The sequence below is a fragment of the Myodes glareolus genome, chromosome 4 (genome assembly GCF_982192425.1).
Source record: "Myodes glareolus chromosome 4, mMyoGla1.1, whole genome shotgun sequence".
Taxonomy (NCBI): Eukaryota; Metazoa; Chordata; class Mammalia; order Rodentia; family Cricetidae; genus Myodes; species Myodes glareolus.
This window is the reverse complement of record NC_142029.1, coordinates 36,505,905-36,526,486: the sequence shown is the minus strand read 5'-3', so window position 1 is coordinate 36,526,486 and position 20,582 is coordinate 36,505,905. Positions and strand designations below refer to the sequence as shown.

The 20,582-nt window shown below is 43.6% G+C and overlaps 1 long non-coding RNA gene across 3 annotated transcripts; it reads right to left on the bottom strand.

Moving 5' to 3' along the window:
• Positions 1–15,853: 15,853 nt before the first annotated feature.
• Positions 15,854–18,121, bottom strand: LOC125393768 (uncharacterized). 3 transcript variants are annotated; one of them, XR_007229935.3, is made up of 3 exons: positions 17,864–18,121; positions 16,673–16,810; positions 15,854–16,065 (listed from the first exon to the last, which is right to left on the bottom strand). It is a non-coding gene; the product is annotated as an uncharacterized LOC125393768 (long non-coding RNA). The 3 variants fall into 3 exon arrangements; XR_015001538.2 differs by lacking the exon at positions 17,864–18,121 and adding an exon at positions 17,201–17,495; XR_015001539.2 differs by lacking the exons at positions 16,673–16,810; positions 17,864–18,121 and adding an exon at positions 17,201–17,512.
• Between the last annotated feature and the right edge of the window lie 2,461 nt (positions 18,122–20,582).

Here is a 20,582-nt window from a genome sequence, read left to right as displayed (position 1 = left end):
ACCAAGGTCTGTGTCAATGTATGTGGCTCCTGATACCATGGAAGGCAATGCCAATGTCAGGGGTCTGGTTTGCCACCTGGGGCCTTGGGCATTGCTGCCATGGGGGCCATGCCATCCAAGTGGCCTGCGCAGCCTGGGTTGCTAATACAGGTCATGTCTGGGTCTGTGGTGCAGCAGCATCAGAATCTGGGCTGATGTCCATGGCTCCTGTTACACAGCGTGTCATAGGAACCATGTGTGTTGAAATCTGAGGGCTGTGCTGAGCCAGCTCAGGCCATCACTAGCCCCAAGATCCTTCTCTTCTCTGGACACTGCAGGGGGAGAGCTGGTGCCCCCCCCAGGGAGAACTGACCCCCTTACTTTGGAGAGATGGTCCTAACTCTCACCACAGGTGTAGGAAAGCATGGGCCTAGTTGAGCTGGATGTCCTTTGCCTGACACACATCCTAGGCCTGGGGTTGGCCCATCCTCACAGCTGCCTCATCTATGACCTGTTGAATGGAGTGCATGAAGGGGCCGATCATGGGAATGATAGCCGCAGAATCTCCATGACCCTGGGTGAAAACAGGCTATCCAAGAGGAGTTTCAGTGAGGGTCCAGTGATGATGGCGTGTCAGAGGCCAGAGGCCTTGAACTGGGTCAGGGACTCATTGCGGTGGACATTTTGTGGGTGTGGCTGATTGGACAAAAGGTTCTACTGTGTGATACACTGCAATTCCTGATGCTGCTAGGATGAATGTGGAGGTGTTGAAAAGATGGAAGAGTGAGATGGGTTTGTTGTTTGTTTGTTTGTTTGTTTGTTTTTAATTAATTTGGGGAAGCATACTTCAGGAGTGAAGGGTGAATATGGAGGGACTGGGAGGTGAATGGGATTGGAGCGCATTATGTGAAATTTCCAAAGGATCAATAAAGAGTTTTTTTTTTAAAGACATTGGAGAAACTGGTGTATTAATAATAAATATGTTTTAAATAAATCAAGTACGTCTGTGCTACTTAAACATTCTCTCGGGCTTGCAATCAAATCAAATCTAAATGCTAGGTTCAAAATGATAGATCATTAAACTTAGAACCCAGGTTGTTAAGATGCATTAAGAAGGGCCAACCAAGAAACACCAGATCCTTAAAAAAAAGAAAGAAAGAAAGAAAGAAAGAAAGAAAGAAAGAAGGAAGGAAGGAAGGAAGGAAGGAAGGAAGGAAGGAAAGAAAGAAAGAAAGAAAGAAAGAAAGAAAGAAAGAAAGAAAGAAAGAAAAGTTAAGAACTGGGTCTGATGGGGTACACCTGTAATGCCAGAACTATGGAAGACTAAGACAGGAGAAGGGGCAACTTCTAGGCCCACTTGTTCTAAATAGTGAGCCCTTGTCTCGAAAACAACTAAGAAATGCTTCAATGAGAAGCATAGATAGTGTAACTCAGATTTCCCGAGTGCCTGTGACCTGAACCCTGCCCTTTTATTCAAACATTAGTGACTGCTTTCTAAATCTACACAGAGGATGATAGCAGGCTTTTTTTGGGGCCATCAACCAGCTCCTAAAACATGACACCAAGACTTATTTTTAGTTATGAATAACTGACCTTAGCTTAGCTCTTGTTTTAATCTCTTTCTCTTTATCTGTTTTGCCTCAGTTTTTTTTTTCCCTTTCTTTCATTCCGTGTATCTTACTTTCCTGTTTCCTCCATGTCTGGTTGGCAGCCGCCTGACTTCTGGTCCCAGGCCTCTCCTTCTCCGTCTCTTTTGATCCTAGATTGCTTCTTCTACTTATTTTCTCTACCCACCAGGCCCACTTATCACTCTACTGCCTAGCTATTGGCCCTACAGCCTTTTATCAGACCAATCAGGTGCCTTAGGCAGGCAAGGTGAAACAGCAACACATCTTTACATAGTTAAATAAATGCAGCATAAACAAATGTAACACGCCTTTACATAATTAAAGTAATATTCTACACCATAAACAAATGTAACACACCATTACATAATATAAGTAATATTGCACAACATAAACAAATGTGGCACATCTTTGGTGACAACATGGGCCATGAATGTCAACACAGACCTCTGCTGGGATAGGACCACAGTCCCAGACATGGCCCTTGGCAGAAGCCTGGCCCAGATGTCACCCTGGCCCTGGGTGGCAAGCAGACCATCCACATCGGCCTGTTCCTCGCTTCTTCTTCAGCTCTACCTCTTTCCACAGCACATGACCCATTCTGCCTTTTCTTTTTTGTTTCTCAACACATTCGCTCATCCTATGGTGCCCACCTGCCCGGCAGGCCTGTGGATATCTTCAGCCAACCTCAGCTATGAGGACCCGGGTGGACTGTCAATGCCTTCAGCCAGCCTGGGGTCACTTAAATTATATCCTTAACCAAAATAGAATCACACCACTTCATCCTTCCCTTTCTTTCTCCCTGTCCTTCCCAGGTATCCTCCCTGGAGAAATTGGTAGCCTCTGTTTCTTATTATCATTTCACACACACACACACACACACACACACACACACTTTTTTTTTTGAGTTGGATTTGACAGTGAGTATTAATAACCTTTCAATACCTTTGAACTGAGAGGTTTCACTGAACACTGGGAAATAACCAGAAGGGGGCAGCAAGATTGTGCGCCTCAGATCTCTCGTGGGAGAATTTCACATGCAGGGAGATATCACTGTTTTCCGTTCTAAAAGAAATTCCTTCCATTTTTCTTCTTAATAAGAAAACCAATTCATTTATCCCAGTGAATAGCTTTTCCAGCCGTGTCAGTAAGAAGGGTTAAAATTACACAGGGTTAGAAGATGCATGATTCCTCCTGTCTCAGGACTTTTACGGTTGCCTTAACAGAACTAGTTGGGAAGGGCTCTATACATAACAGAAATTTCTTCCTCATAGCTCTGGAGACTTGGTCTTGACTGATTTTGTGTCCTGAAGGGACACTTTTTAGTTCCTAGAAGTGATGTCTTCTCTCTTTGCCTTTCTTCGGATGATAGAAAAAATAGGTAGACCTCCGAATGTAGGGAGCTGCCAGGATGTCGCCTTGGCGAGATAGTCCTACAGCCTGGAGGTATACAAATCCTTTGTTGTTGCCACTCAAGCCAGTGTGCTTGGAGCCTTGTTTTGCATTTCAGAGATGTGGTTCCCTGACCTGTCCTGTGGCCTTGGGCCCTAGCAGAATGGCATCAACCAATCAGCATTCGAGCCTTTCACCCTAGAAAAGCAGCTGCCTCTGGGCTCTGCTTCCTCTCTGACTTTTTCTCTCTAGGTTCTCTAGGTTCTCCCTGGCTAATCTTTCTCTTGTCCCTGCGCTCTCTTATCTTTCTCTCTCTAAGCTAAGTCTCTCTCTTCCCTTCCCCCAATTTTCCTCAATCGAGTGCTCCGAATAAAGACGTGATAGGGAAGGAATTCTTGTTTTCGTGGCGTTCATTCCTGCTGGTCAGGAAGCGCGCCGCATCCGAAGACCTGTTTATAAAGCTCTAATCCTTCATGACTTAATCAGTTTCCAAAAAAGCAGGGCCCACTACCATCCTTTTGGAAGTCAGGATTAAAGCTGTGGATAGGCTAGAGGCAGGGCACAAATGCTCATAACATAGGACTTATGTTTCATCAAAATACCCATGTTATTAAAAACAGTGTAAAGACAACACAAAATCATTTGGCGTCCTTGGGGAATTCTGTTTTGATGGGCTTGCTCCTTGCTACGAATCCTTGTTGGTTTAGGCAATAACTTAAATAATTCCGAATGTGATCAGGTAAGACGTTAAGACGGTAACCGAGCTTATCCTCTGGGATCTGACCCCTGCTCTTCCTTGATGCTCTGCCTCTTTCGGGATTTTGCTTTCTCCCTACATGTCCTGGGCCAAGCCAATTATTCCACAGCAGCAACACCTAACACTCTGGATTACCGCCACAATAGCCCAGAGACTGGTTGTGGAAATGGAGATCATCTAGGCAAGTGAATGAGCCAGTGTCACCAAAACAAGTATTGTATGTTTTACATAGGAGTAAGGAGAAATAGAGGACGGAAGTGAAAGGCTAGCTATTGAGGATGGTGGTGGTTTGAATAAAAAATGGCCCCATAGGCTCATATATTTAAATGCGTAGGCAGTGGCACTATTTGAAAGGATTAGGAGGCCTATTTCCTGGAGGAAGTGTGTCACTGGGGGTAGGATTTGAGGTTTTAAAAGCCCAATCCAGGCTGAGGACTCTCTTCCTTATGTTTGCAAATCTGGACATAGATCTCTCAGCTCCTTCTCCAGCACCATGTCTGCCTGCATGCCACCATGTCCCACCATGCTGATAATACACTGAACCTCTTTAAACTGTAAGTTAACCCCCAATAAAACCCTTTCCTTTCTAAGAGTTGCTATGATCATGGTGTCTCTTCACAGCAATAGAACATTGACTAAGACAGGGATGCAGAGAGAGAAAGGGTTAATAGAGGAGGTAATCACGACCAAAAAGCATGCTGTATGCATAAAAAGAAAAATAAATGAGACCTTTTATTATATATAATTAAAACATGCTAGGAAAACTATTGGAAGTAGATATGAAAATACTATTTAATTAAATGAATTAATTAAACAAGATACGTCTAGAGATCTCGCTATTTCCAGGACTTTTTGGGAGTCACAAATCACTGTCTGGACAACTGTGTTCAGTAATGTGATTTTGCAACATGGTAGTTTGGACACAATGATGGATGATGCTTACGCCTGCCAGTGATACAGTCATATAATATCCCCATGGGATATGCTGCATTATTAGCTTTCAGACTTGCAGGTCTGACTTTTAAATCTCTCTTCCTGTGTCCTGAACACTTTCATGCAATTCCCTACTTCCTTGCTTCCAGGTTTCCCTACCAGGCCTCTCTGTGCATAACAAATTCTCCCTACCACCAAGCCCTTGTCTGGTTCCCTTCAAGGCGCCACCCCCCTCTGCTCCTGGATGTAGTCACCGGTCCTTAGAAATAGCTCACTATATCGGTATCTCTCCTCCCGCACCTCAGCCTGCTTCTGCTATAATTACAGCTTCTATTCTCCACGCTGGTTTGTGAGTCCCTAGATGCTGCTGCAGAAGCTTTCACGAGAAATGTGGCGCTAGGTAGTCAAGGCTTTGTGGACGCTAGAAGAGTGATGAGAACAGACATTACGGATTTCCTTAAGCAACACTAATAAATAAGCACTACTTTTTTTTTCCAGCAATATGAGTAATTGTTACAATTCTATACAGTACTATCCAGAATAGGAAAGGGATATAAAGATCAGTAAATTCATAATTTATTTAATTTTTTTAAACAATATTTTTTTATGTAGCCTAGTCTGGCTGACCTGGCTAACAATCAAGGCTTTTACCTTCTTTGCTCAACATTCCGAATGCTGGGACTGAGGGCCTTTGGCACTGCTCTCGGCTTAGCAAAGTGTCTTTAATTTCCCTTCTGGGTCATTCCTACTTATAGTTCATGACAAACGTTGTCTAAAAGTACTCACTACGGGTATTCCTGAACGGATGATATATCCTGGAACAGATGGCAGCTCCGGGGAAGAGAAGGGCAGAAAGCAAGATGTTCACTCTACTTGTCACCTAGAGAGAGCGAGAACACACTCCCAACAGGGACATCTTGGTTCCCTCTGGACCCTAGAACACACCAGGATAAAGGTATGAAGGAAGGAGTTAGCAAAAAACTCACAAAAAAGCATTGAACTTGAACCCTGCATTCTGGTACTGCTGTGAGCTCCAGGGCGGACTACGGCCTTAAGTCAGGGCCTTTAGTTTACTGCTCCAAACTGAAATCCCAGAGAACTGACATCAACAGTGAGGAGCCCGTGGGACAGTTCAGCATTTGAAAAGCCTGCCCTCAAGTCATTGGTGAGTCTAAAGTATTTTAATAATTTTATTATTAATTATTACTTATAATCATTTTATATTATATTATCATACATCATACAAATTAAATATAATGCATTATAGAAATATAATTGAGGTTATTAATTTTACCATTAATTATTAAATATTTATTGTTAAGTAATAAGATTAATATTATATAATTTGTGTATGATATATAATTTAATAATAATCAGATTACTATTAAGCAATAATAATTAAGGGTGCATTATGTAAACCAGATTCTCAAAGTTTGAGTTACTCTTGGGGTGAAATGTGGTTACCTTAAGGAATTTTAAACTGGGGTTAAAAATTAGCTTAGCGTGGACTTTGACCAGATGTTTCTGTCACGTATAAAGTAAGATGCAGTGCCAACTTGTCCACCTGACTCCACACTGGCCCTTCCTTCTAGTCTGCCGTTTAGAGCAAGCTGGAGTGTGCGGGTCCTTGCCCAGACACAGGTGGACTGCTGTGGTCACCACTGTGGTTGCTGCTCGGAGGTTGGATTACTGGACTCACACAAGAGAAGCACAGGGTGTCCCCTTCCTCCCCGACAGTCTTCCATCTAACTGGTTTAGTTCACAGGGCCTCTGACTGGAAAAGAAGAAACAACCTTTTTGATTTTGAACATCCCTGAGGGCCTGGTAACTGTCTTCCTTCTTGTCTTGTTTTCCTAGCAGAGTCTTTCATCAGGTAGTCAGCAGGATGCGACAAAAGTTCTTTAAAATTCCACTGCTGCAGAAATTAGTGAAGAGCACAGAGAGGCATTAAGTTTTCTTTTCATGTCACTTGGTCTGACCCTGCTAACTCCTCAAGAGTTCAACCAGCCCTTGAGTTCTCTGGGAGGAAAGTCTGCACAAGGCAGAAATACACTCTTCATCTTATTCTCATTGAGATGATCCCTAAACACAGTCCCACTTGGTGGCCTCCAAGGTCACCTGCTAGGCTGGGGAGCAGGTCCTGGCTGTCTCCCACCCCTCTCAAATGTGCGGGTTTTGTTTTATCTTCTGGTTACAGATGCAGCAAACAGCAGTCTGGCACCTGTCCTGCTGGCCCTGCCCAGAGGAAAGCCACTCTGAGAATAGAATCAGAGGGAACAAATGGCTTGCGTGACTGACTATTTTGAGGTGTCAGAGGGTGGAGGAATAAGAACTGAAAGTGTAGAATAAACAGCGCAGAAACTCTGGAGACGTTTGGGGGTTAAGTTCACAGCTGTGCATCCCCACAGAGGTTAGGTTAAGTGCACAAAATTGTCGGTAACCCGGTGGTTTAAATACAGCTCTCTGCGGTGGCTTTATGTACAGCGAAGTCCTCAGGATCTGAGGGACACAGTTTAAGTCTTTTCTAGAAGGGACCACAAGCCTTTAAAATGGTGTCTGCGGCTGAGTTTTCTAACTCACCTGAAAACATTTGGTTCCTGGGACTCTGTTTGCTCCCATAATACAAACTGACGCCTATCCCAGTGTACAGTATGACCTTGGGTTCCGTTTGTGAACCCGAATGTAACGCCTTACCTAGGAGTTCCTGCCTTCCGTGGGCTCCCATGTCTCCCCTGTCACAGAAGCCGGTCCGAGCTGAACAAGTGGGAATGAGATTACAACAGGCTTGAACATGCCCCCTCTGAGTGGAAACCCCATGTGCTCTCTCCAGAACCGCCACTCGTGTATTTTCGCTTTTAATTAATGCGGTTTAAGGTTTTGTACAAGCATATACCATGTGTTGAGCATATCCGTTTCTATATCCTGTGCTCTCTTGCTCAGAAGAGACGCCATGATAAAGGAACCCATTATAAGAGAAAGCATTTACCTAGGAGCTTGCTGACAGTTTCAGGGGTTTATGCATTATCATCATGGTAGCAAGCAGAGTAGCATGCACAGTGCTGGAGCGGCAGCTGGGAGTTACTTCGTGATCCACAGGTAGAGAGAGAGAGAGAGAGAGAGAGAGAGAGAGAGAGAGAGAGAGCCCACCCTCAGTGACACACTTTCTCCAGTAAAGCCATAACATGCTGCAGTTCTCAGGACTATGCAGTGAGATTTCAGCTGACAATTTAGAAGGCCAAGCCACCAGAAATATACATTCTGATGGCGACACACTCAGACACAAGGCATTGGGAGGACTGCCTTTTGAATAGTGGCCATTCTTGCCGTCGATCCCTTGTGAAGCTCTAGTGCTCTCCCTCTACAGTGGGACTCATCCCAAAGCGTCAGCAGTGTATCAATCAATTATTGGACAGTTTTTCTCATGTACTGGAGTATCAGGTGACTTTCTCCCACACTGTCTAACTCTGCTAATAAAGTAAATTACACAGTCCAAACCTTTGTTCTTACAGTCAAATCTCTGCTCCTTTGGCTGATTTAGAAACCAACGCCCCTCAATTGTCTTTTATGGCAGGACATTTGGTCAGAAGGAGAGTCTTGAAGAAAGGTCACAACTGGGGCCTTCACAGATAGGCCCAAGGACTGAATTATGGCATGTCTGGGCATGTCTGGGTTTATCGATTCATAGCCCTCAGAGATAAAGAGATGTGGGTGTCCTTGATTTACCCTCAGCCGATATGGGAAAGTGCAACCCCAGTTAACCCTGTTCTAACTTTAACAGTCTATTAATACTCTGTACTTACTTTTACCTCGGTTTAACGATACAAGATCTTAGTCTAAGAAATTAACTGTGACTTGATCCTGAGAGATAATAGTAAAAAAAAAAAAGATAATGACCATTTGACCAGCTCCGGAGTAAGGTAATCCTTTTCACACAGGTGCCATTGGAAAAAATATCACCGCTTGGCCCAGGTGACTGGAAAGTGTCAGGCTCCAGATTTTGTACTATGTAGCTATAGATTTCCCTTTGTTCTAGCCACTTAGGGTAAAGGATGTAATTCTTAGATCTGAGAGGTCTGCTTTAGCCAGTTAACATTTGACAAAGAAGCTAATGAGGAACAAATGCGTGCTTCCCTCTGCAATTTCTGCCAGTTGCCATGGATATTCTGATTCTGTTCCTAGAACTGCAGTTCCAGGGAGCCAAGAGAGAGCCAGAAGAGAGACAGTGTCACTGCGTTTCCCCCCCTTTTTGCATTTATCGATTACAAACTTCTTGCTTAATTAGTCACATTTAGGAATGTAGTATAGACCACAAACTCCCCTTTTCTTTTCTTGGGATTTTAAGTTCCTTAATTGACCTTTCCTCTTTTTAGAATTGTTGGAGCATTTTACAAGCGACGCCTCCCTTGAGCCATAAAGTAAGCTGACAGTTATTGAGCTATTGCTTTGTGCAGCTCTTATTTGTTTTGTGACCCTGAGAAGTTCAAGCCTTGTAACCTTGCTATTGCCAGAGAATTGCTGATCGTGTGTGTATATAAACAGAAAACTTTGCAGAATGGCAGAACAATAAAGAGACTGATTCGGAAAAATCAGATGTGAGAGAGGTCATTCGCCCTCAGATACCCAAAGGATATCTTTTCACCTGTTGTAGTTTTCAATCTAAACCCTGAAGGGAGTCTTGGGATTGAACCCCAAAGGTTCTTGTTAATATCTCTTTGTCCTTCTAATCCTTTCAAATGGCACCATGCTCTGGTGACTAAGTATTCAAATATATGAGCTTATGAGGGTCGTTCTTATTCAAACCACCACATCCTCTAAGCCAGTCTCCCTTCCCTCATCCCATTAACCTCTTTGTAGCCCTACATAATTTCACTTCCACTTTTATCTCATACAAGCATATATGCATGTCCTAGGCTAGAGAGATGCCTCAGCAGTTAAAGGTACTTGTTCCTCTTTCAGAAGACTTGAATTCAGTTTCTAGCACCCATGTGGTAGCTCACAACAGCCTGTAACTTCAGTTCCAGGAGATCTGACACCCTCTTCTGTTCACTGAGGGTATTTGAATACATGAGGTGCACAGGACATATATGCAGGCAGAAGACATATGTATAAACTAAAAATAAATAAATCTTAAAAACAATTTTAAAAACATAAATATGCACACATAATCTAGAAGCCACAAATGCGAGAAAATATATGATATGTGCCTTTATGAGATTGATTTAATTCATTTAAAATGATTATCTCCAGTTGTATACATTTTCCTGCATTTGGCATGACTTCATGTTTTTGTGAATGAGTGAAATTCCAATGTGCAGAATACTTTTGTCTATCCCTCTGTTGTGGGACACCTGGGTTAGTCCCATAATTTAGCCGTTGTGAACCGTCCTGCAACAAACAGTGATATGCAAGCATCTCTGTGGTATGCCAATCTGGAGCCCTTCAGATAAATAAATGTCCAGGAGTCTCACTTAGAACTATTTTTAGTTTTTGAGGAACCTCCATACCGAGTTCCGTAGCTGTTGAACCAGGCTGTGTTTCCACTTGAAGTGCGCAGGGAATCTCTTGCCCAGATCCTCATCACCATTTGATGTTATTTGTTTTCTTGATGAATACCATTTGACTGGGGAAAAAAATGAAGTTTTCATGTAGTTTTGATTTGCGTTTCTTTGACGATTAATGAGGCTGAACATTTTTCCATGTATTTATTGGCCATTTGTAGTCTACCTTTTGAGAATTGTCTGCTCATTTCATTAGCGATTGTACATATTGTTTAGGTTCTGGTTTTGTTTTAGTTCTTTGTAGAGTCTAGAAATCCATTCCTTGTCAGATACTTAGCTAGTAAAGGGTTTTCTCCAATTCTCCAGGCTGTCTCAACTGTTTTCTTTGTTGTACGGAGTTTTTGAGTTTCATAGGTTCTATTTGTCAACTTCTGTTCACATTGCATTCATTACTTCCTTTAAATCCTTTGATACAAAGTGTCAGAAGCAGAAGTAGTGGGGAAGTATGCAAATGGGAACTGGTTTGTATACATATATTTTCCACTAAAAGAATCTGCAGGAGGGGGATCTAGAGAGATGTTTCAGCGGTTAAGACCATCAGCTGCTTTGCCAGAGGACTGGGTCTCAGTTCCCACATTTCCACGTGGCACTTTACAATCACCTTTAATTCCAGCCCCGGGGACCCAGTGCTCTCTTCTGGCCTCCACAGACACCAAGCTTCCTATGGTATAGACTACATGTAAGGAAAATACCCAAGTCTGTGCCTGTATATTGATGCAAACATCTTTATGTATAGAAATTTCTTTACTAAAATGACTTATTCCAAGCATAATGCTTAGTTGATAACTTGCTTTTTCCACTTAACAATGCACTTTAAGTCATCAGACTTAGCAAAGAAAAATACAGAATGCCCAGTTAAAATTTTAATTTCAGACAGGCAAAGTGTTTTTATGATAGAAACTGTACCAACTATATATATATATATATATATATATATATATATATATCACTATTTGTGATGATCAATCTTCATTTTAATTTGATTAGATTTTTTATAATCACCCGGGATATACATCCCTGGGTGGGTCTGCTGAGGATGTTTCTAGAGAAGCTTAACTGAGGGTGAAAACACTCCCTGAATATGGACTGAGCTATCTCAAGGGCTTAAGTGCTAGACTGGAAAAAAAAACTGGAAGAAGAGAAAGCAAATGGGATGCGAGCATTCATTTCATCCTTCTCTACTTCCTTACTACAGAACATGTGACCAGCTGCCTCAGGCTCCTGCAGCCATGCCTTGCCTTCCATGGTGGACTGTACCCCAAACTGTGAGTCAAAAGAAAACCCCTTGCTTTTGTCAGGTATTGGTCACATCAATGAGAAAAGTAACCAATAGACGGTTCATCTAAACTTTAAACTCTGTATCTGTATGTTTCATGTTTTGGTTTGCACATTTTGACCTATATCTCAGTCAAGTGAATCATTGCATGTTGCTAAGTAACAGCTCTTGGTAGTGGGATTAAAGATAATTATTATATTTTTCCCTTGATTCACATTTGTCAGAAGCCTATCAGTGAAAGAATTTGTAGATAGGTTTGTAGCAAATAGAAGCTTTTGCCTGTACAGCAGGTGGGTTGGTGGAGCTATGGAGTCTGGGAGAAGAAGCTGGCATGTTCCATTGTTTATCTTTGTGGTAGAGGATGCTCTTGGGCCATGCAGAGGAAGTGGGTGAGAAGGAAGCCGGTCTTGTACCTCAGAGGGTTTGATGTCTTTCTTAAAGTCCTGCAGTAGTCCTATAAGAGGCCACTCCAATACCTAGAACTTAGGAAGTCAAAAGAAACTTCATGGTGAACACTGCAAGGCCTAATCGAGCTACACAGGACCCTGGGTTCCCACAGTTCCCCATGGGCCCTGGTTTGCAGCTCTCTCCTAGGAGCTCAGTAACTCTCCATTCCTCATGTCCCACATGTTGGGAGTTGACTAGATGCTCCAATGAACTCAGAATACTCGATACAGGATTTTCTGGGGCCCCTTGTCTAGGTCCTGCTGAAAATAGGGAAGCTGGGAGGTGGACGACTTTGCTGTAAAGCTCTGATTCCTACAGTGGCTGCACTAATGCACTCCTTTTTCCCAATGTCCTTGCCAAAGTATGTTCATTTGCGCTCTTAATGACAGCCATTCTGACTGGGCTGAAATGGAATTCCAATGCAATTGCCATTCGTATCTTTTCAATGGCTGACTAGAGATGGTGGCATTTCTCATGCATTGATTGGCACATTTCTACTTCTTTTGAAAACTGTTTTACATCATTGATATGCTAGGTAATCATATGACTTGTTTTGTCATTTTATATATATATATATATATATTAAAATCCATTAAATTAATAGCTGTTAAAAACTTACCCCATCTTGTATTCTTTGTTATGCAGAAACATTTTAATTTGATGCAGCTCCATTTATCAATTCTTGCTGTTATTTCCTGTACTATTGGAGTCCTGTTCAGAAAGTCCTTGCCTATGCCTATTTCTTAAAGTATTTTCCGTATTTTTTTTTTGGTAGTTTCAAAGCTTCAAGACTTACATAAAGATATTTGATCCATTTTCAACTTAATATCTGCAAAGTCAGAGATGGGAATCAAATTTCATTATTTTTAAATGTTTTAATTAGCACACAGGTAGTGGCGTTCCTGTGGCATTTATTCACACTTATGTTGTTTTTGTTAATTCCCTATTTCCCTGCCTCCCACTAGAACCCTTTTGTCTGAATTATTCCGCTTTCAACTCCCATGTCACCTCTGTTAAACGACCCTGCCATCTTCCTTCCTTAAAACCTTTTCTCATCCTGAGGTCTCATTAATGGTTTTGTGACCTATACCCAAACTTGCCTCCATATAAATACACATGTATAAAATTAGAATCTAAGAATCACATATGAGGGACAAAACATGGTCATTGTCTTTCTGAGCTTGGGTTATCTTACTTAAAAATAGAACAAAGGAAAAATTTCCTTCATCTACTTGTATGTATGTAGTTTACTCATTTGTTAAAGAGACTGTCTTTCCTCTGACATGTGTCTCTGATCTTTCCTGAAAATTAGTTGGCCGTAGCTATGAGGACTTGCTTTGTGTCCTCTGTTCCGTTGATCTATTTGTCTGTTCTGGTGCCAGTCCTATACTGTATTTGTTACTAAGGTTCAGCAGTATAGTTTGAAAGTAGGTATTGTGGCAGCTCCATCATTACTCTTTTCTGCTTCCACAAGAACGTTAGACTATTGGTCCTAGCTCTGGAAACAGTGGTTATAGGACATTGGTTGAGATGGCATTGTATCTATCCATCTTTGACAATGCATTGTATCTATCAGTGTTTTGATTCTATGGCCACTTTCAAAACTTTAATTCTACCAATCTGTAAACATAAGGGTCGCTCAGTCTTCTAGTGTCTTTTTCTATTTCTTTCTTTAGTGTTTTTATACTTTTCACTGCAGAAATCTTTCACTTCCTCGGTGAAGTTTATGTAATTTCCTGCCTCCTTCATCATACTACTTGTATCCCCTTACTTTGCTAGAAGTGTCTATTAGATGTAAGTATTTTGTGGAGTCTTTGGGGTATTTTGAACAGAGGATCACACTGTCTGACAATAGGAGGTCCCCCTTCTTAAAGATCCTACCAACTTTTAACATCCCTTTACTGGAGACTAAAATTCTATGACATGAGCCCTTAGAGGACATACCCAAACCATTTCTAAGTGCGGCAGTTAGAGGGAGAAAAGAAGCCAAGAATGAAAGAAACAATGGATGGAGAAAGGGAGTAGGAAGAAAGGAATTGTAGCCCAGGAAAAGTCAATAATGTGACAGAAGATTGTACAGTGGTTCCAACACGGTAGAGCTGATGACCATGCAGTTAGCTCTAGCCCTCTAGTATTAGATGTTGGGCTATCTGTATTTAATGTGGATATTTAAGTAACTGACTGTGTGGTAGGTGTCTGATAAAACCATTTCTCATCGTCTTGAACTTTGTAGCAAACGAACCTTCCTGTCCCTATTAATGACCTCTGTGTGCTTTATCTGTAAACTACTAAGAGGTTGTTTGTCATTAGAGCTACAAAACAAATAAGGAATTCCAGGCTAGCAATTTACATGAACCCATAAATCTTTCAGTCGGCCTTTGTATTGGTCCACATACAGAGAGAGAAGGAGGATACCTTCTGAGGGTTCAATTGAAGAGTCTAAGGAGGAAGATGGAGTGGATGAGATGTTAGGGGAACTTGCAATGGAAGGGGAAGCACCTCCAGATTTCTAGAAGTGTCTGTTCTTCTGATCCTTAAGGCATATGACAAGGAGCTTGGAATCCTGGGAGAGGCTGCCTGGTGAGAGGCTGTAGAGAACACCACTGCTAGGACAGGAGCAAGGCAGTGAGGATGCAGAGGGAATACCCTCTTCTCCTTCCATCCTCTGATCTGCAGGTACTTCCTCTTGCAAAGTCCAGCCAAGAAGTCAAAGGGCAAAGAAGCTGATGTCATGCAAAAATGCTGTCTCCTGGGAACACAGCACAAGGCAGGGGAAGCATCATGGAGGCACACAAGACACCGTGGGGCAGGAGAGACAAATAACAAGCAGGTAGCACCTGAGCTGAGACCTCCACACATTCGAATCTGGAGGCACCGGAAACTGGCTCCTGGCTTTCAGGGAGTAGAGAGCAGCTGGTGCATGGACCGTGCAGGTGGCACTGCAGGTGAGACCTCCACGTAGTGTAACCTGGAGGTTCTAGGGCATGGCTTTGTGACTTCAGGGAAATAGATACCAGCTGCTGCCTGGATCATATTTGCCTCTTGATATTTCTGCATTAAATGTGTGCATGTGTTCACTCTCGCGGGTAGGCAAGTGTGTGTGTGTACATGTGTGTGTGTGTGGTTTTTGTAAGCAAAAGGCATTACTTTTTAAACTGCAAGTTCAGATGTCTCCTGAGAAGTCAGGGCCCTTGGTGGAAAGCACTTAGTCTTCTCAAGAAGCTGTGCACAGCCAAGGCCCATTGATGTCTGAGATCACCTCTTCTGCCCTCTCTAGTCAGCATGCCCAGTGGCGTGGCTGGAACCATCTGAATTCTTGAAGCCAATGGACAGAGCACAGTCTCACCACCTCTACACCAGGCCTACGGTCAGAGAAGCACATAGCACCTAGACTCCAGCAATAACAATGACTGAGACACTAGAGCCATTTCTCAGTATCAGCCAGTCTCTTCTCCAGGATAGTGGAACTCACATACGGGAGATTAGTTTGTGATTCCCCTTCTAAGTTACACCATATTTTTCAATATTAACATGCCACGCTAGTGGCATATTCTCTGGATGGCTGCTTAGGTTACATTTTTGTTAAAAATGGTGAGTGTTCTTACATGTTGCTCAGTTTAAGGCAGAGAAATTTGAGAGTAATTCATTTTTTAAGAATGAATTTCTCCTGTGTAAGCTTTTATTTGTTCTTCTGAAAGTCCAACAGGATCTAGTTGTCGGACTTAAACGATGCCATTTAAAAATCAGACTTCTGAGCTCTTGGCAGAGCGGGTATTATTCTGATCAAGCCTGACCCACCTCGTGGTTTCCTAGAGGTCCTGGGGACCTGACCATTGAACTGGGGGAAATGCTAACAGTTCTTAGGAAACAAACTGCCGGCTAATCCATAGTAAGCCACTCACAAGAATTTATTTTCCCAGAAGACATAGGTGAGTGCCAATTTGACTGGAGGCAGAGGGGGTAGTTGGCCCGTGGAGGGCAGAGGAAGGGCTGGTGGTGACACACGAGTCTGCCGGCTTTGCTGTTCTCTCTTTCATCCCTTCCATTCATCAGCACCGGTAAATGTCTCGTTGGACTCCAAGCTCGCTTCTGCAGGACCTGGGAAAATGGTGGCCATCTGTTTGTGTTCATGTTCCATGATTCTGTTCTGTGAGTGACACTGTACTGGGGCCGTGAGATTAACTTTGAAACACTTGTCATGCCATTTCCGGTCTCCCTGTTTCCGAGAACGGGGCTGGCCCTCTCTGCTAAGTACTCCTTGCCTGTGTGTGTAGTCTTCGTGAACATCAGTTTTTCTTGCCATCTTTGTTTTCTGGCGTTGTGGCACAGATGTTCGTGTGCATGCAGGTGTATATGTGTGCTTCGACGTGTGGAGGCCAGAGAACACTCTCTGGCAGTTGCTTGGTCACTGTCCACCATCCTTTTTGTTGTGGTGGTGGTCATTGGTTTGCCGCTGATCTGAGGCTCGCTGCTTAGGCTGGGGACTCTGCCAACAAGCCCCAGGGATCCACCTGTCTTCCTAAAACTGAATTTACAAGAATGTGTGTCATAGAGCCCAGCTTTTATTTATTTGTTAATGTGGGTTCTGTTGATCAAACTCAGTTCCTTGCACAGCAGGTACCTTATCTACTGAACCATCTCCCCAGAACTTTTATTTATCCTTTAATTTTAAGGCAAGTGTCCCAATGGTTCCCAGTGAACTGACCCGACCTCACAGTACTGCCTTCTTGTCACCAATGCCTCGAGGGTCACAGAGGTTCTACTGCAGCAGGATGGAGGAGCTAGGAGGCAGACAATGGGAGGACCAGCAGCTCCGCACAGGCCATCCACCGAACGCATCCAGCTGAAGGGTACATTTCAGCAAAAATTGCTTTTACTGTATCACTGCATTCGATTGGTAAGAACAGAGCTTTAAAAAACACTATCAACAGAACCAAGGACCTGCCTGAGTGCATATTCCTTACACACCCGGCTTCCCGGACAATGCCTGATAAAAGCGAAAATAATAGTAACCACATTACTCCAAGCACAGCCCCGCCCCTCCCCACGTTATTGCTTTGCTTAGAGAAACCAGAAGCATCCGTCAGCGTGGCCCGTGTGGGTGCACAGTGTGCATTCACACCCAAACTCACACCAGCTCAGGCTGGTCATTTGTTCTGTCTTAGAAATGCCGTGTGCCCTTCCTCCTTAAGTAGGCAAAGCAAAACATCCCAGGCTGACCCAGAGTGCTCACCTCTGTGAAGCATTGTGGAAGGACTGGTTTGATACTCTGACTCCGGGCCTCTGACAGGCACACCCAGAGCAAACAGGGACTTTTGAATCAGAAAAGCAATGCCTTATCAAGCTTTCCATTTGGTTTGCTTGAGTTAATGTTTATCATAATGCTCCTCATAAATCAGAAGACAAGTACTAAGCAGGAAGGAGAGGCAGGTCCGCCCCACTTGAATGAGTCACTCCATTTCCTAGAGATTTCAACCAGACGGCAATAAACCCCAGACCAGCCTGGAATATCGCTGAAGGCCAGGCCGTTGCTGCCACCCTCGGGGTGAACACGTTGATCTGCACTCCCAGGATAAGTGACTCCCCCCTCCCCGCCTCCGCTAGTGTTCCACCTTTGGAGAGCCCTGTCCCCCATTTTAAAAATGAAAGTCGAAGGTCCTAAATCAGGCGTTAGACATCATCACAAATTGGATTTTCCTGTTGGTATTTTTTGTTTCCACTAAGGAGCTGAGTGCCACTGTGACCCCTCTGTGACTCCCCAGGAGTTTCCAGTGACTGTCCACTGCCCCGGGGGTGGGGGGAGGGACTTGTGGATGGGCTGGAGGAGGGTCACTCATTGTAAACTTAGAAATCTGAAAACCAAGCTGAATTTTCTTCAAAATTTGGGCTTATTTACCAGTAACTGGAAATCCTACTGTGCCTTTAGACTCAGAGACAGCAAGCGATCAAGTTCTCTGTTGCAGAACAGTCGTAAAGTCGGGCTTGCTTCGTGGCCTTGTTCACAGGGGATGAGAATTATATAGGAGGCATATATAGGAATCACTCTGCCCCGTTCCCACAGGGGATGAGAATTATATAGGAGGCATATATAGGAATCACCCCACCCTGTTCCGAGCACACAGATGTATTTCTTCCCCCTTGAAGATGAACTCAAGTCTCCTCTCTCCTCCTGGAGATGTCAGAGAATGTAACTGAAACTTCCAACTGTCCAATAACATGGCTGCCCCCAATCCCTCCCGAAGGTCGTAGAAGTCCTGCTCGGAGTCACTGATTCATCGTAAATTTCAGAAGCAATTGGCTTCTGAATCTCACGAAAACCAGATTCCCCAGTGTGTGGAGGAACATGCACACGGAGACCGAATGTGTTCTTCATGATGCCACAAAGTGTTTTATCGAGCCCCTTAGAACAAGTTAAATTGATGGTTACAAATATGGCCTCAATAAGTAGCAAGCCCCATGGAAGGCATTTCCGTGACATTTACCAAGACTTTGAATTCTGTATCACTGTTCTGCCAATTTCTCTTTAGGGATTTTTCCTGTATGACATTATCTATGTGTAAGGTCAGACATCAGAACATTGTTCAATATCAGTCATTGAGAGAACTATTACAAATCAACAAGAAATTATACTGTTTCCAATTGGACATGGTGGCTCATGCCTTTAATCCCAGCACTCAGGAGGCAGAGGCAGCTGGATCTCTGTAAGTTTGAGGCCAGCCTGGTCTAGCAGTGAATTTTGTTAATAGCAAGGCTATTTAGAAAGACCCTGGCAGAAAAAAAAAAAAGGAGGGATTGGAGGTGGGAGACTGGAGAGATGGTTCAACTGTTAAAATCTAAGCTAACAACCAAAACCATCAAGAAATTACAGCATTTTCACAGGAAGGAAAGACTATTTCTATGCTCTGTATCTTATCTAAAAGATACAGGGTGGATCAGCGCGCCAAGGTGGGCTCAGCAGCTAACAGTGCTTGATGGAAAAGCCTGTTGACCTGGGTTCCATTCTGAAATCCGCTAACTGTGGAAGGAGAGAACTGACTCCATCCTCAAAGCTGTTCTCTGACCTCCACCCGGAAGCCATTCGTGAAAACAGTTCCTGGATCGCAGCGGGAGCTTATGATTTGGGGACTTAGGAGTGGCCAGCATTGAGCTGTCTGCACGTCCTGCGGTAACCGAGACACTTGTATGACTGAGGACAACGCTGCGGGTTCAGTTCTCTGGAGCCGAGGGAAATGGAGAACCATGGTGGAGTAAAACCCCACAGTTGTTCCCATCCATATAACTTCCTGATATTGTTAACAGAGATTGGAGAGGGAGAGAAGGCAGTGGGGCGCCTTCATGTCGCCTCAACTGCCCGTTATTCTCAGGAAGAAGCTGACAATTTCTTCAGCTCCAGTCATTTTACTCAAGGAATTGGCTGCCGCAGTGAGCAGCAGGCAGCCAAGGTCCACCGGGTCCACTAGAGGGCACTGTGCTCTCATTTCTGAGGAAAGATGAACCTCGACTTCGTTGCTGCTTAAGTATTGTTGATCTCTCATTTTTTATTTTATTTTTAAATACATTTAAATTAAAAGATAGTCATTCCCCATTTCCCTTCCCTTTCCTTAAACTCTTCATCCACTCCCTCCCATGTACCCCTGCACTCTCAAACACATGTGTACAAATATAGAGTATATATAATCATACATAATATGTAGACTATATACATTACATACATGCACAACTATACAAATACCCCATGCGATGTGAGAACTTCCCAGCTAGTGTGTCTATTTCTATTGTCACCATTCACATCTTGTTTATGTGGTCATTTCTAGGAGAACGGGTTTCACAATAGACTTCCTGGTATCCCGGCTCCTGCTCCCCCTTTCTGAGATGTTCTCTGGGCCATACATGCAGGAACAAACAGTAGATGTATCTGTTGGGGATGCGGTCCCCATTGTCTGCTGAACTCTGCACTGTGGTTTTGGTGAGGGGTATTAGCTGCATTTGCTGCGGATGTAAGGATAAGATTTGGAATGGAGCAAAGAGTTAAGCTGGGCTAGCCAAGCTGTGGTAGTGGATTCTCTTCTAAGACACAGGACCTCCTAGCCCCAGGTAGTTGTTCTAGCTATGATTTCTGGAAACACTGTTTCCCACAGTTCCCTGTACCAAAGGCAGACAGTGTCCTGCTGATGAATCAGCCCTCTGTCATAATATTTGTTGGATGTATTAGACCTCTAGCACTAGGCGTGATTTTCCTCCTGTTGAGTGGCCTTAAGGCCACCTTAGGCTTGCCACTTAGGTCACCAGCAATGTGTGGGCCCCACTTACTACACCTTTGTAAGTATCCTGCCACGCTGCTATTGTTGTGGTTCACAGGTGTGTCACCTGGGTAGGACTATTAGTTGTCACCTCCTCTTGGCAGCTTACGTGTACTCTCTGGTACCTTGGAAGCTAGACTGTAGGAAGGAAGCTTTTGGGTAAAGCCCAGTAGGAGTAACCTGAGTCCCTAGTGGTGTCTTCAGCAGCAGAGGGCTACCTTCAAGCTCGGAGAGGTGACCGGGGGCGACAGTAGTAGCCGTGTTGTTTTGAGAGTCACTTGAACTATATCATCAACATCTTGAAAGGAGGTTTAT